The sequence below is a fragment of the Wyeomyia smithii genome, chromosome 2 (genome assembly GCF_029784165.1).
Source record: "Wyeomyia smithii strain HCP4-BCI-WySm-NY-G18 chromosome 2, ASM2978416v1, whole genome shotgun sequence".
In the NCBI taxonomy this organism is placed as follows: domain Eukaryota; kingdom Metazoa; phylum Arthropoda; class Insecta; order Diptera; family Culicidae; genus Wyeomyia; species Wyeomyia smithii.
The window spans coordinates 184,003,951-184,016,280 of NC_073695.1; the positions used below are offsets into that span (position 1 = coordinate 184,003,951).

At 39.6% G+C, this 12,330-nt stretch overlaps 1 protein-coding gene across 2 annotated transcripts in view; it reads right to left on the minus strand.

Annotated features, from left to right (window-relative positions):
- Positions 1-2,939, minus strand: part of LOC129725952 (nyctalopin-like) — a 296,366-nt gene extending 293,427 nt beyond the window's left edge. For both annotated transcript variants that reach the window (XM_055682410.1, XM_055682411.1), the window contains exon 1: positions 1,827-2,939. The gene's annotated coding sequence lies outside the window, so the exon portion shown is untranslated. The remainder of the gene's footprint in view (positions 1-1,826) is intronic.
- Positions 2,940-12,330: the final 9,391 nt, after the last annotated feature.

The window sequence follows — 12,330 nt, forward strand, 5'->3', positions numbered from 1 at the left end:
GTGGTTTTTTCGACACCATTTTGTTTTGAGGCCAAATATAAAAATTCTAAGAGTTTGTCCACATATTAGCATTCTTTTACCCATATTTTGAAAAAAAAAAACAGATCTTAAATCGGACAAAAACTGAGCTCAAAACGGTGATTCTACGAAACCGGTTTTGGCATAGTTTTAGTATATTTCACAAAGCAAAATATATTATTTTACATTTACATACATTTTACATACATTTTGAGGACAACTCATCAGTTGGACTCTAAATAGATGTAAATCGATTCCTGGAGTGATTTCAAGAATTTTGATATTCATATTGCTAGGGTTTCTATCCACTCATGTTGGTGGCCATTTGGGGCCCCACGGGAATCGGTAAGACCATTTCGAGGACAACTCACCAGTTGGACTCGACATGGATGTAGATCGATTCCTGGAGTGATTTCAAGAATTTTGATACCAATGTTGTTCGGTTTTATTGACAATTGTACTAATTTGTCTCACCGGAACATGCTCCCGTAGATCCGGATTTACAGGAACCAGATGTGGTTACAGGTTCATGTCGATCCCAGATTCTGAAAGTAGACAGATTTTCCAATCTTTTGATAGGCCAAGATCGAAAATCGGTCAAGAAATGAATAAGCAAGAAGCATTTCATTTTGTGGGTACCCGGGTACCCTGCCGAGTACTTACGTGGTAAAAAATTTCGAAGCCCCCCCCTTCGACCCCCCTTGTTTCAACAAACAGACTAATGATGGAAAATGGTTTATTTCCACTAGTTAGGAGCATTCCATAAGTTTCAGCAGTCTAAGTTGACGTTATTCTTGGTTTTTGAAGCATTAAAGTCTGAAAAGGTACCCGGGTACCCTGCCGAGTACATAACGGTTAAGTAAGTTGCTTTTTTGTATCCAAATTTCAAGTGGTGCAAACTGTAGTCGAATACCTATTTGAATTCAAATGATTTTCATACGATTTTTTAAACCAAAAGTAGCCATTTTGTATTTTAAAGAAATACCTGATAGGCATGTCTGTCGCCGTTATTGACTAGCCTATTCCAGTTATGTTTTCAGTTTCCGATATAAAGTGGTATATTTGAAAACTTTCTCCACCTAATAAATAAGTGAGCTTTAACGACTGAAGCCAATCAACAGAGTTTTAAATGTTTGGAAAGGCTTAATTTGGCACTCTTCCCTAAGTAACTACTAAATTTATAGAAGGTTATGTTTCAAAAAGCATAGCATATCAGAAGTTACGGGATTGACACGAATAAATTCTATTTTATTTAATTATAAGACTCAAATATATAAATAATGTTACTTAACATTTCTTACGTGACCAATTCAATGCAAATCTGTAATTAAAGTTTTTCTAAAAATTCGTCTGTGGTCAAACGCTACAAACTCTCTGATGTAGTGCACTTTTATAACAGCCACAAGCATTCACAAACAACACCTTTCATCGCACGGTAACTTTTCCTAAGTGCAATCTTCAAAGCATAAAGGTTAATGTAACAAAATAAACAGCACCCAGAAGTGGCACCGTTCTACTTGCTACATGTTTCGCATAACATTATCATCGCGATTCGCATAAATCACAATCTCAACTTGCGCGTCTCTGGTGGTATTCTGCTCGCACGGCTCGCCTGTAAAGCAGACCACGAAGTGACACAATATCTCGCAACCACTGAGAAAAAAGATCCCAACAAGCTTGGCATACGGAGGCCGCTTCCGAAACTGTTTTGTCAAGCAACAGGAGAAAACAAAACGTACGCTCAAGTAGCCCCTTAAGAACATTGCTCTATACTTATGCGGAGATTTAATATTTTGATAAACACTCACTTTGCTCACTTGAAGTGTATCTTTAATTTCCGCTCACAAGGTCTGTTTGTGCACCATCAATCTTCTTTTATATTCCACTCGCATGCACCCACTTTAAACAATCGAATTGATTTAAATCCTCACATCACACTACCGGCGTTTCGAATCTACTGTCGATTAGGCTATTCGATTTTCGCTCTACGGTTACAATAATTCATTATGCAGCACGCAGCGTAGGCCAACCACTAAACTTAACTTTTATTGCATCGTGAAATTCGTTAAACATCGTATTAGCATAACAATACCCGAAAAAATCCCATTACGCGCCCGAACTCGGTCCACTGGTTACATCTTCCTGTGCCGCTCGGTCACTCAGAATAGGTTTCATTCTTCTATGCACTTCCACCCACGATCGTCATTCTTTCCGGGCCCGCATATAACACATATTCGGTTTGACACACATTTGCAGGCAGTTCCCAGTTGAAAGTGGCAGCAGTTAATTTCAATTTTTTTTTCTTCTGAACACAACAAACTCTATCGTGACAGAAATAGACAAATAGTGTTATTCGTTGACGACTTTTCCACTTGCTTAATTTCCCCCCTTTTGTAGATTTTGTTTTGTTCAACTTCTCTAATGATCTTTTCTGATTCAGCCCAAACCAGAGAATTAACGCGGATCACTTTCTAGTATCAGCTCGTATTTCACATTCTGTGATCTTGTTTACCAAAGAATCAGAATCAACTTCAAATTGCTTCATCACTTTGGCTACTGGGTCACTATCACATTTCACCGTTCATCCTACGCTTATCACTGTTATTAGCTGAAAAGTGAACACCTCTTCAAAATAGATGTCTTGATCGTCGGCTTCAAGTTTCCCTGTTTCACGTGTCTTCAAACTCACCGACAAATGTTTTCCGTCTACACTTCAGCGAATAGCACCAGCGGTAGCAGAATGCTTCGACAGGGAAAATCTATCCGGTCGTCACTACTCCAACCAGTCAATCGATTTTCTTCTTTCGTCAAAATTTACGTCTCCGTCATCAACACGACGTCGGAGCTGCTACGGCTTGCGGCGACGAACGGTCAATCGAAAGAATCCTCCCAAGAAGCATACGCGCGTTTTGCCTGATGGCAATCACACTACTGAGCCGGCACGGAATATCGCGATACCGCGAGCCGATGGGTTCGCGTTCGTAGCGAAATCTCTGTTCGGTATGTTGTGCGACTCATGATGCGTCATACCGAACAGTATGTTGTGCCGCACGTTAGCATAGCAGTCGCACTCGCACGCCACCAGTTGCTCAATTCTCCCAGCGGCTGCGATACTTTCGTGCTCGCATAACACACTCTCTTTCTATCTGTATCCGAATCCTCCAGCCAGTACAACACAGTGCAAGCCAGTCGTAGATGGAATATTTATGCTGCATAGCATTTGTTTCGGCTGCCCCTTCTCACTGCCAAGCTTCCCAACGCAACGCGTTCCGTTTTTCCTCACAGGAAACAAATCGTAACATACCTTTGCATGTCTGAGCAGTTGGGGGTGGTATGCAGTGGCGCTGGAATTGTTAATGGTCCACCATCGGTGAAACAGAAGAAGAATTTCCAAAGAAAATCGTGTCAAGAATTAAAAAGCACACAATCGTAAATACTGCAAGAGCAAATTTTTCTGTTAGCTCAAGTGTAGCTAGCAACGCTTCGACGATGTATTATTTTCCATGTTATTTGAAAGTCTTTGCAGCAAGCTGTTTCTCTCCAATCGAGTCCTAAAGCTATGCCAGTTTTTATGTATCATTTGAAATATGTGCGTTTTCTGAGCAAAACGTAAGTTTTTAAAAATATTCATCATTATCCTTCGATTTTCAAATAAAGAAGAAAAAACTGCTCGAATTGTATTAAATGACCCATGTACGGTATATGAGCGAACTGTCATTTTAACATTTCGAGCATTTTTATATTTTTTATTGCAAAATAATGAAAATAATGATAAACATTTGTTTTAAAAAACGTTTTGCTCTGAAAATTATACTGTGTCACATGAAAATTCTGTTCAGAAAACCGTGTAAACTTTAGGACCCAAATCTACGATTTCCCTGGAAGAACACATCCTGTTTTTATTTGTTTGGGACTTATACATAAACAAAGCCTTGGTGCCACATTTCGATTCGGGACTCGACCTTCTGTTTCATTATACACCGCAACCAACTGTTTGGTGTACAAGATAATTGCGGGGCTCAAGCCAAGACTCGAACCAACAACGAGTTATTAGGTCAGCATCGTACCCCGAGACCAGCTGGGTGGTTATATGAGACTAGTTACTGTGACCATAAATGTGAATTATTGTGATATTACCTCAGTATCTGCTGTATTCCGCAATACCACTTTTCAAGAGTAAGTGATTTTACTTACTTACTTACTTACTTACTTACTTACTTACTTACTTACTTACTTACTCACTTACTTACTTACTTACTTACTTACTTACTTACTTACTTACTTACTTACTTACTTACTTACTTACTTACTTACTTACTTACTTACTTACTTACTTACTTACTTACTTACTTACTTACTTACTTACTTCCTTACTTACTTACTTACTCACTTACTTACTTACTTACTTACTTACTTAATTACTTACTTACTTACTTACTTACTTACTTACTTACTTACTTACTTACTCACTTACTTACTAACTTACTAACTTACTTACTTACTTACTTACTTACTTACTTACACCAAGAGCTCTTCGAAAAATCTCTTACAGTGTCCATGCTACATTACCATACAGGACCACCGGGCAAATCAGTGTCTTATAGAGTGCTAGTTTCGTACGGGTCTGCAGGCTGCGACCCCTCAGCTGGCTGCGCAATCCGTGAAAGACCCCGAATCGTTCTCCATCTATCAACACCGCAATACCAACATGCGACGGACTATCACGCTCTCTACCAGTAACCATGTACCGTAAACTGGGGTGACTTTAATTACTTTTTTGAATATATCTTAAATATTTTAAGAATACACTGAATACAAACTTACTTGATATTTTTAACTGGTATGCATTAAGCGAGATCCAGTCACTACTTCAAAAGTTTTGCAACAGTTATGCTGTTTTTAAACATGCTCTAAAATTTTCAGATCAATCATAATTCCGGGGTGACTGTGATCACTTCATTTTTTTTGATGAATTTGGAGTGAATCATTGCTGCTTTAACAAATTTTCACAATCTAAAACGACCTAAATGCGTTTATAATAATAAAAAACAATTTAAGGGCTATTCACATTCCACTTGAACAGTATATACTGGCGAATGTCCAAGATTCATACAAAATTTTAGAATATAAATGAGCGACTGTCCACGGAGAGGAAAGAAGGTCTAACATTACCAAAAACTAGTCCACGTGGAAATCAGTGCGTCTTGAACTGTCCTACAGATCAGACGTTTTTTCGGTTGCTTGTGGACTGGTCTTTGACTGCCTACAGCTTCAAAGTTTGTGTTTTGTCAGTGTGTCTTTTAAAGACTACCTGAAAGTTATTTCCCATCAGTCTTTCTCAAGACTACCTACTTTTGAATTAAACATTTGTTTTAACTTTTTTCGTATCCCCTGAAATGGCTGGACGGAAAAAGAAACCTCGCATCGCTGCGGGGAGGAAAAGAGAGGCATCTCTTTCTGACACATCGAGTGTCTGTAGTGACAATCCTTTTGATATTTTGCCTGAGCAAGAAGCTGGTGAAATGGAAGTTACCAATAATGAAACTATACAAAATATAAAATTTTAAAAAAGAAGAAAGTTCCACCTATTGTGGTAACTATTTCTTCTGAATTTAATATTTTCAAAAAGGAACTTTCAACGTTTGCTTCTGACGTTAAAGTTACCTATCAAATTGGCCGTAGAGGTGAATGCCGCTTATTAGCCGACTCAGTAAAGGGTCGTGATCGTCTTGTTCAGTATTTAACTGACAAGATGTACAAATTTTTTACATATGACACCAAGAACGCCAAGCCGTTCAAGGTTGTCTTGAAAGGTCTCATCAACGATCAAACCGTTGATGAGATCAAACTTACTTTAACAGAATTACTTGGCATAGCCCCTACCCAAGTAATTCTAATGAAACAAAAATCACGAGGCGAAAACAGTCAGCGAACTGGAATTTCCCTTGTTAATTATTTAATTCATTTTAACCGCAATGAGGTTAGCAACTTAAAATTTTTTGAAAAAGCACATGCTTTGTATAATGTGCGTGTAAAGTGGGAAATTTATAGGAAGTATGGCGGAGGTGAAAAGCATATCACCCAATGCCGTACTTGCCAACGTTATGGCCATGGTTCCAAGTTCTGTAACATGGACCAAAAATGTCTTAATTGTGGAGACTCTTCTCACAAAAAGGACACATGTCCTGTGAAAGAGAGTAAAAATTTTCGCTGTGCGAAATGTAACGGCAACCATATGTCAAATTTTTATCAATGCCCAATCCGTTTAGCAATTGTTAAGTCAATCCGTTTAGCAATTGTTAAAACCAACTTCAAAACAAAATTTTCCAAGCGTACCAGTGACGCATAGTTTACCTACTCCTTTGCATACCCGTTTAACTTATGCACAGGTTACAGGTAGTTCGAACATTATACCGCTTAGTGTTGGTAGTTTGAAAATGACCGTTAATATGGGTAAGCAAAACACGCTAGAAAATAATTGTACACCTATCACTCCAGCTAATATTGCTGCCGAAAATATTTTTTCTAATGTCAACTGCCTGGGGCCTATTACGGCAGGTAAACTTTCTTTTTTGCAACAGGCAATGTTCGATCTTATGAACGCCATGTTGCAGGCAAACACAATGTTTGAAGCCATTCAAATAGGCACAAATTTTACTATTAAAATTGTTTCTAATTTAAAATTTAGCAATGATTTTAAATAAAACAGTGTTGAGAAGTCATAAATACTTAAGCTACTAACAAATCCCCCCTTAAAAAAAAAGTCCACGTGGAAATGGCTTATTCAATAACACATTGCAACAAAAATTGATTTTTTTCTGCCTTGGCTTCTATATGAAATTGTTTTGTGTACTTACTCACTTACTTACTTACTGGCAGAGTTTATAATCAGCCCTATTCTCACAACGTCCCTGCCAATCATTCTCAAAATCCATTCTGCTCCTTTCGACATCTCTGTCTTCCTCACCGTTCACACACTAAAATGTTATTTCTGCCAAGCCAGTCTGATTCAGGCTTCCCTTCCTTTCGTTGCACATGACAGGGGCAAGCACGTTTCGGTTTCTGATTCCGTTAATCTTTTTGTAGTCTTTGACGTTTTTGACGTTTATTCCAAAGATGGAGTCTAAATTTAGTGACTCTAGCTGTTCGATATCCCCGTTGGCTGGTTGTCTTCGATTGCAATACGTTGGGCAGCCGGGTGCGGACCTTGCCTACGTTTGATCATCTGTAACGTCTGAGAAGTACCGAACATCAATCAGAACATGTTGGATCTGAGAGCAGGCCCCATTTTGGTGCGTCCGAATATTCCGGCGTGCAAAATAAGTGCTTCAGATGGCCATACCTTTGACTGCAGCGAAATCAACAAGTCTCAGGTCATTATCTTTTGTAGTAAAGTGGAAGCTTTCTTAATCAACTACGGGTCGGAAGAAATCTTCTTGCGAGCATTCACATGTCCGATGACATCCTTGACTGTCACTGTACATTTTTTTAAGAAGATCATAAAACTGGTCCTTCTCGTCATCGGGTTTATCATTGGTCGACGATAAGTCTGTAATTGAAGAATTTGCCCTTAAATCTCAACACGCATATACGGTTACTGATCGATCACTGCGCGTGCCGGCTTGAGTAGAGTCCTCACATTCCAAATAGTGAATTTTCAATAATCGTTGTCCTTTTTCGATCGATCCATATCGTTTATTCCATTCCGTATTATCATCTGGATTGACCATAGTCATTCATAATCTAGTCTCGTGACAGGGCCGCCGTCTCAGCTCTTACTGACGAGGCATTGCATTTCATGATTTGACCGCCCGTACCGGTCAGACGTTGTTGTACGCCGCTCCTTACTGGGAAACACTTTCGTATACCCCATTCCCAGTCTGCACATGACTAAAGTTTCCATCTGGGGTTGGTTACCTGATCTCTGCTAACGTTAATCGTATCTCGGTCGGTGCTTAGTGAGATAGAAATTGCTGAACAGCGGTGAATGACTACAATAGGGTCTCCAGTGACACGTGTCCCACCATTTATCACCTAAAGAATGAACGATACGCATATTTCAGCGTGTCCCCGTGAAAGTGATACACACATTTGATTGATTCCCGATGCAAACTCTGCCCTACCTTGTTAGTCAGCTGTATTTGTTTTGCTTGCTATACAGGTTTGTATATTACTTGTCAGATATAAAACTAGTGTTCCATTTTTTTCAGAAGAAAATTGCAATGGATTCATAGAGAATAAATCAATGAGAAACATACAGCAAGCGAGCTGTCATATCTGAATTTTGTTCAGATTATTTGTGTACAGAACCACCAAACGTTTCGAGGAAACCGATACACTTGTGCCAAAAAAGGAACCGGGTATAAAACGGAGTGTGCGGACTGCAACGGAGATCGAAGCAGTGACTGTACCTAACTAAACAATCTCAAACCGTGGTATCCCGAGCAGGAGAAAATATCATTATAATATCACAACCAGATATTGGAAATACATCTCATTTTGATCTTAATAAGGTTTACATAGTTGGTAAAATAACAAAAAATAATACCAAAATATTGTTCCTCCAAGGCTATATGAATAACAAAGCTTGATATTTCAATAACAAACCAAGAATTTGCATTAAAATTCACGAAAATGCCCGATATAGATATTTTCAACTTATTGAGCACTGAATGCATAACTGATATATCATAAATAATCAATAACGAACAATTTTCACTTAAAAATTTCCTTTGAAAGAGATATTCTAAAATCAACCTAAATATCTCATTGAAGGCATAGCGAGATATGATATCAAAATTATATGATATTTTCATATGCATGTTTGAAACGTAAATATCTTCCGAATAACACGATAAGTCATCATAGCTAAATATGTTATTGATGAGTTATGATTTTGTTATGATCTCCTGCCCGGGATGGCCTTTACCGTACATAAGAGTCGTCAAGACCATCTTTACCGAACTGTCATCCGACATCCTTACGACATGCCCGGCCTATCCCAACCTGCCAATGATAGCGGAGTGGACAATAGATGGCTCCCAAACAGCTCCTGCAGCTTTTGGTTTACTTTCTACATACTCCATTCTCCATCTGTATCCCACCGAAAATGGTACGCAACACCTTTCGATCGAAGACCTCAAGGGTGCGTGGATCCTCCACACGCACAGTCATAGCATGTCTCATGGTCGTAGAGAACCACCGGACTAATCAATGTCCTGTAGATGGTCAACTTGGTGCGGCGGCGTATTCTACTCCGGAAACCAGAGTATACGCGATTGCCTGGCCTTTTAATATACTTCGTCTTTGATGCAATAATGACCAGTCCAATCCGTTTGGCTTCGGCCTTTGGTCTGATGTACCTATCCGCCAAATAGTTGGACCGACTTTTTGAATATCGTGCCACTCGTGTTCATCCCCGCTCCCCTAATGACACCTTCCAGGGCAATATTAAACAGTAGACACGAGAGACCATCACCTTGCCTTGAACCACTTCGAGTTTCGAAGGGGCTAGGGAGTACCCCCGATACTCAAACTACACACATCACTCGATCCATCGTCGCTTTGACCAACCGCGTTAGTTTGTCCGGAAATCCGAAATCGTACATAGTTTGCCATATCTCGATCGATTGTGTCGTATGCCGATTTGAAATCGATGAGTGTTACCGAACTCCAATGAATCCCACCTGGTAGTGTCCATGAACTGCTTCGCAAATGGTGATAGTCGACGGCAGAGTATTTGGGAGAGTACCTTGTAGGCGGTGTTCAGCAGAGTGATTGTCCGGTAATTTCAGCACTCCAGTTTGTCGCCTTTTTTGTGGATGGGACACACAATACCTTCCATTCACTCTTCCGGTACTCGTTCTTCCTCCCAAATCTTGTCAATGACCCAGTGAACGGTTCTAGCTTGCTGGAAAGTTGGTACACTCGAAGCTTGTTTTTTTCTACTCGTGCACCAAGATCAGTTGTAATGCCGTCCTCGCGCTCTACTGCCTCGTCGTTCAGATGCTCACCGAAGTGCTTCCACCTTTCGATTACCTCCCACTCGTCCGTCAGAAGCTTACGTCCAAGCTCCTACACATTGCGGCGCGTAGCCTTTACGGGAGCTGTTCAACTTCTCGTAGAACTGCATTGTCGTTAGCTTAGCTTGGCTATGCGATTTCGGTTCTCTTGCTGGCGCTTCTTCCTCCGAAGGACTGTGTTTTGGCTGTTCCGTTTCTTTTGGTATCGTTTCTCGTTCGCTTTGGCAGTTTTGCAGCATTCTTACCTGTGCTGCCACGACTAACTGTTTGCATATGCCGTCAAACCAGTCATTTCTATAATTCGGAGCTCTTGTACCTAGTAGCACTACAGAAGTGCTACCTATGGCGGATCGGATGCTTTTCCAGCCGTCCTCAAGAGTAGCTGCACCAAGCTTTTTCATGTTTCGAAACCCGTCTGAATGCGGTATATTTTCACAAATCTGTATCATGTTTTCAGTTCGCTTATTTTTCGTTTTCCAACATGCACACACTGTCTGCCTTTAATGAACTTGAAAGTTAACGGGTAAACAGGTAATAAGTCGATGTAGAAATAGAAATTAGTTCAGAAAGAATATTTAGTTCAAAGGTTGTTTTGAACGAGAGGATTGATCGTGTATATGGAGCATGTCTTGATACTTCCGCCGATAAAAGAGGAGTGAAATGTGAAGTGTGAAGTGTGAAGAGTGAAGTGTGGCAAGTCATGCTATTTCCCTCCAACACAATGTCGATTGGGACAACGCGAAAATTTTGAAAAATATTAGAAAATCGTCGCAACTTAATGCATGGGAGTCGATGCATATCATGACATCGGAACAGCCGCTTATGAACGAAGATGATGCTCCCATACTATCGCCTCTCTTCCACCTCACCAAACTGAAATTGTAACTCTCTCCTACTAATTAATTGGACATCGCCCCGTAGATGGGTAACAGCATACCCGAAACCGGTCGGTAAAAAAGGTAATTTTTACATTGTAAGAACCATAAGTGTTTGTGTCCCGTTTAATATTTAGGAGTGAAATGATTCCAGAATTCTTCAGCTGTGATGAAATCCAACAAAGGAGGGGAGCTCCGTAGCCGCAAGGTTACAGAGTCCGCTTTGATAAGTGGGTGGTCGTGGGTTCAAATCTTAGTAGAATCAAGCCATTTGGTTGTCAAAGGAAAATACCATGGGTTTATTCTCAGGCTCACCACCACGTACCCTTCCTTCAATCTGAACTGTATAGTACCCCTGTTAACTCTCCTTCTAACAAAAAAAAGTCCCTGTTATAATAAAACTGGTGTGAGTAACGTACGAAGGTTCTCTCCGGGAAATTGTAATTAGGAAATATTGTTAGGATGGACAGAGGCTCGGTATAATAGAGTAGTAAGCTTAAAACGGAAAGGTAAAAAACTTACACACAAGCACGGATATGAATGAAAAAGGTATCACTTACTTCAATAGTGATACTGCCAATAATATGAACTGCAGGGGCAGAAAACATCTGGGAAATATCACAATAGATCTAATTCCTGGTCGCAGTAATTAGTCAGTCCACACAGAAAAAGAAAATCTCAAATAGGAAAGTTGCCACAGCAATTCATCAACAGGGGCGTGAAAAACATTAAAAAGTATTATCTACAACACATCATCAAGAAAAAAAAACTTGGCGTATTTTAACAGAACCTCTGAATGGTCCGCATTCTCTCCCGAATTAAATCCATTGGACTTCAGCATTTGGGAATACATGCTAAGAAAGCTGCGTGAAGTAAAACATATGAGTTTGCGAAGAAATGCCGATCGAAGTCGTGTGTGATAGTTTTGAAAAACGTGTGCGGGCCGTAATGAAATGCAAAGATGAAAGATTTTAACTAAATTAATCCTACTGAAACATTACTACTCAACCATGCTAATATAAAAAGATTATAGAAGAAATATTCATGTGTTCTCGTTTATGGCATAAGCCAAGTGTATCACATTCACGGAAACACCCTGTTTTTATCTTTTCAAACCTACTTACAGCGTCCGATACGCAGCTGATGTGTATTAGTTGAACCGAAATTCAAAATACAACATTTAGTTCAATTTTTAGTATTTTGAAGTTTGCTGGTGAGGGGTAACACACTAATAAACACGAAAAATACTGAAATATACTACAAAATATAGAGCCCTAAGGTGTGAATGAAATGGTGATGTGAGACTAAACACTGTTATTAGGGGGATTTTTAGTAGTAAAGGTTACAGAGTATCAAAATTATTTCTATTTCCTTAAAAATCATATCCAACCAAATCTCTCAAATCCAACAATACT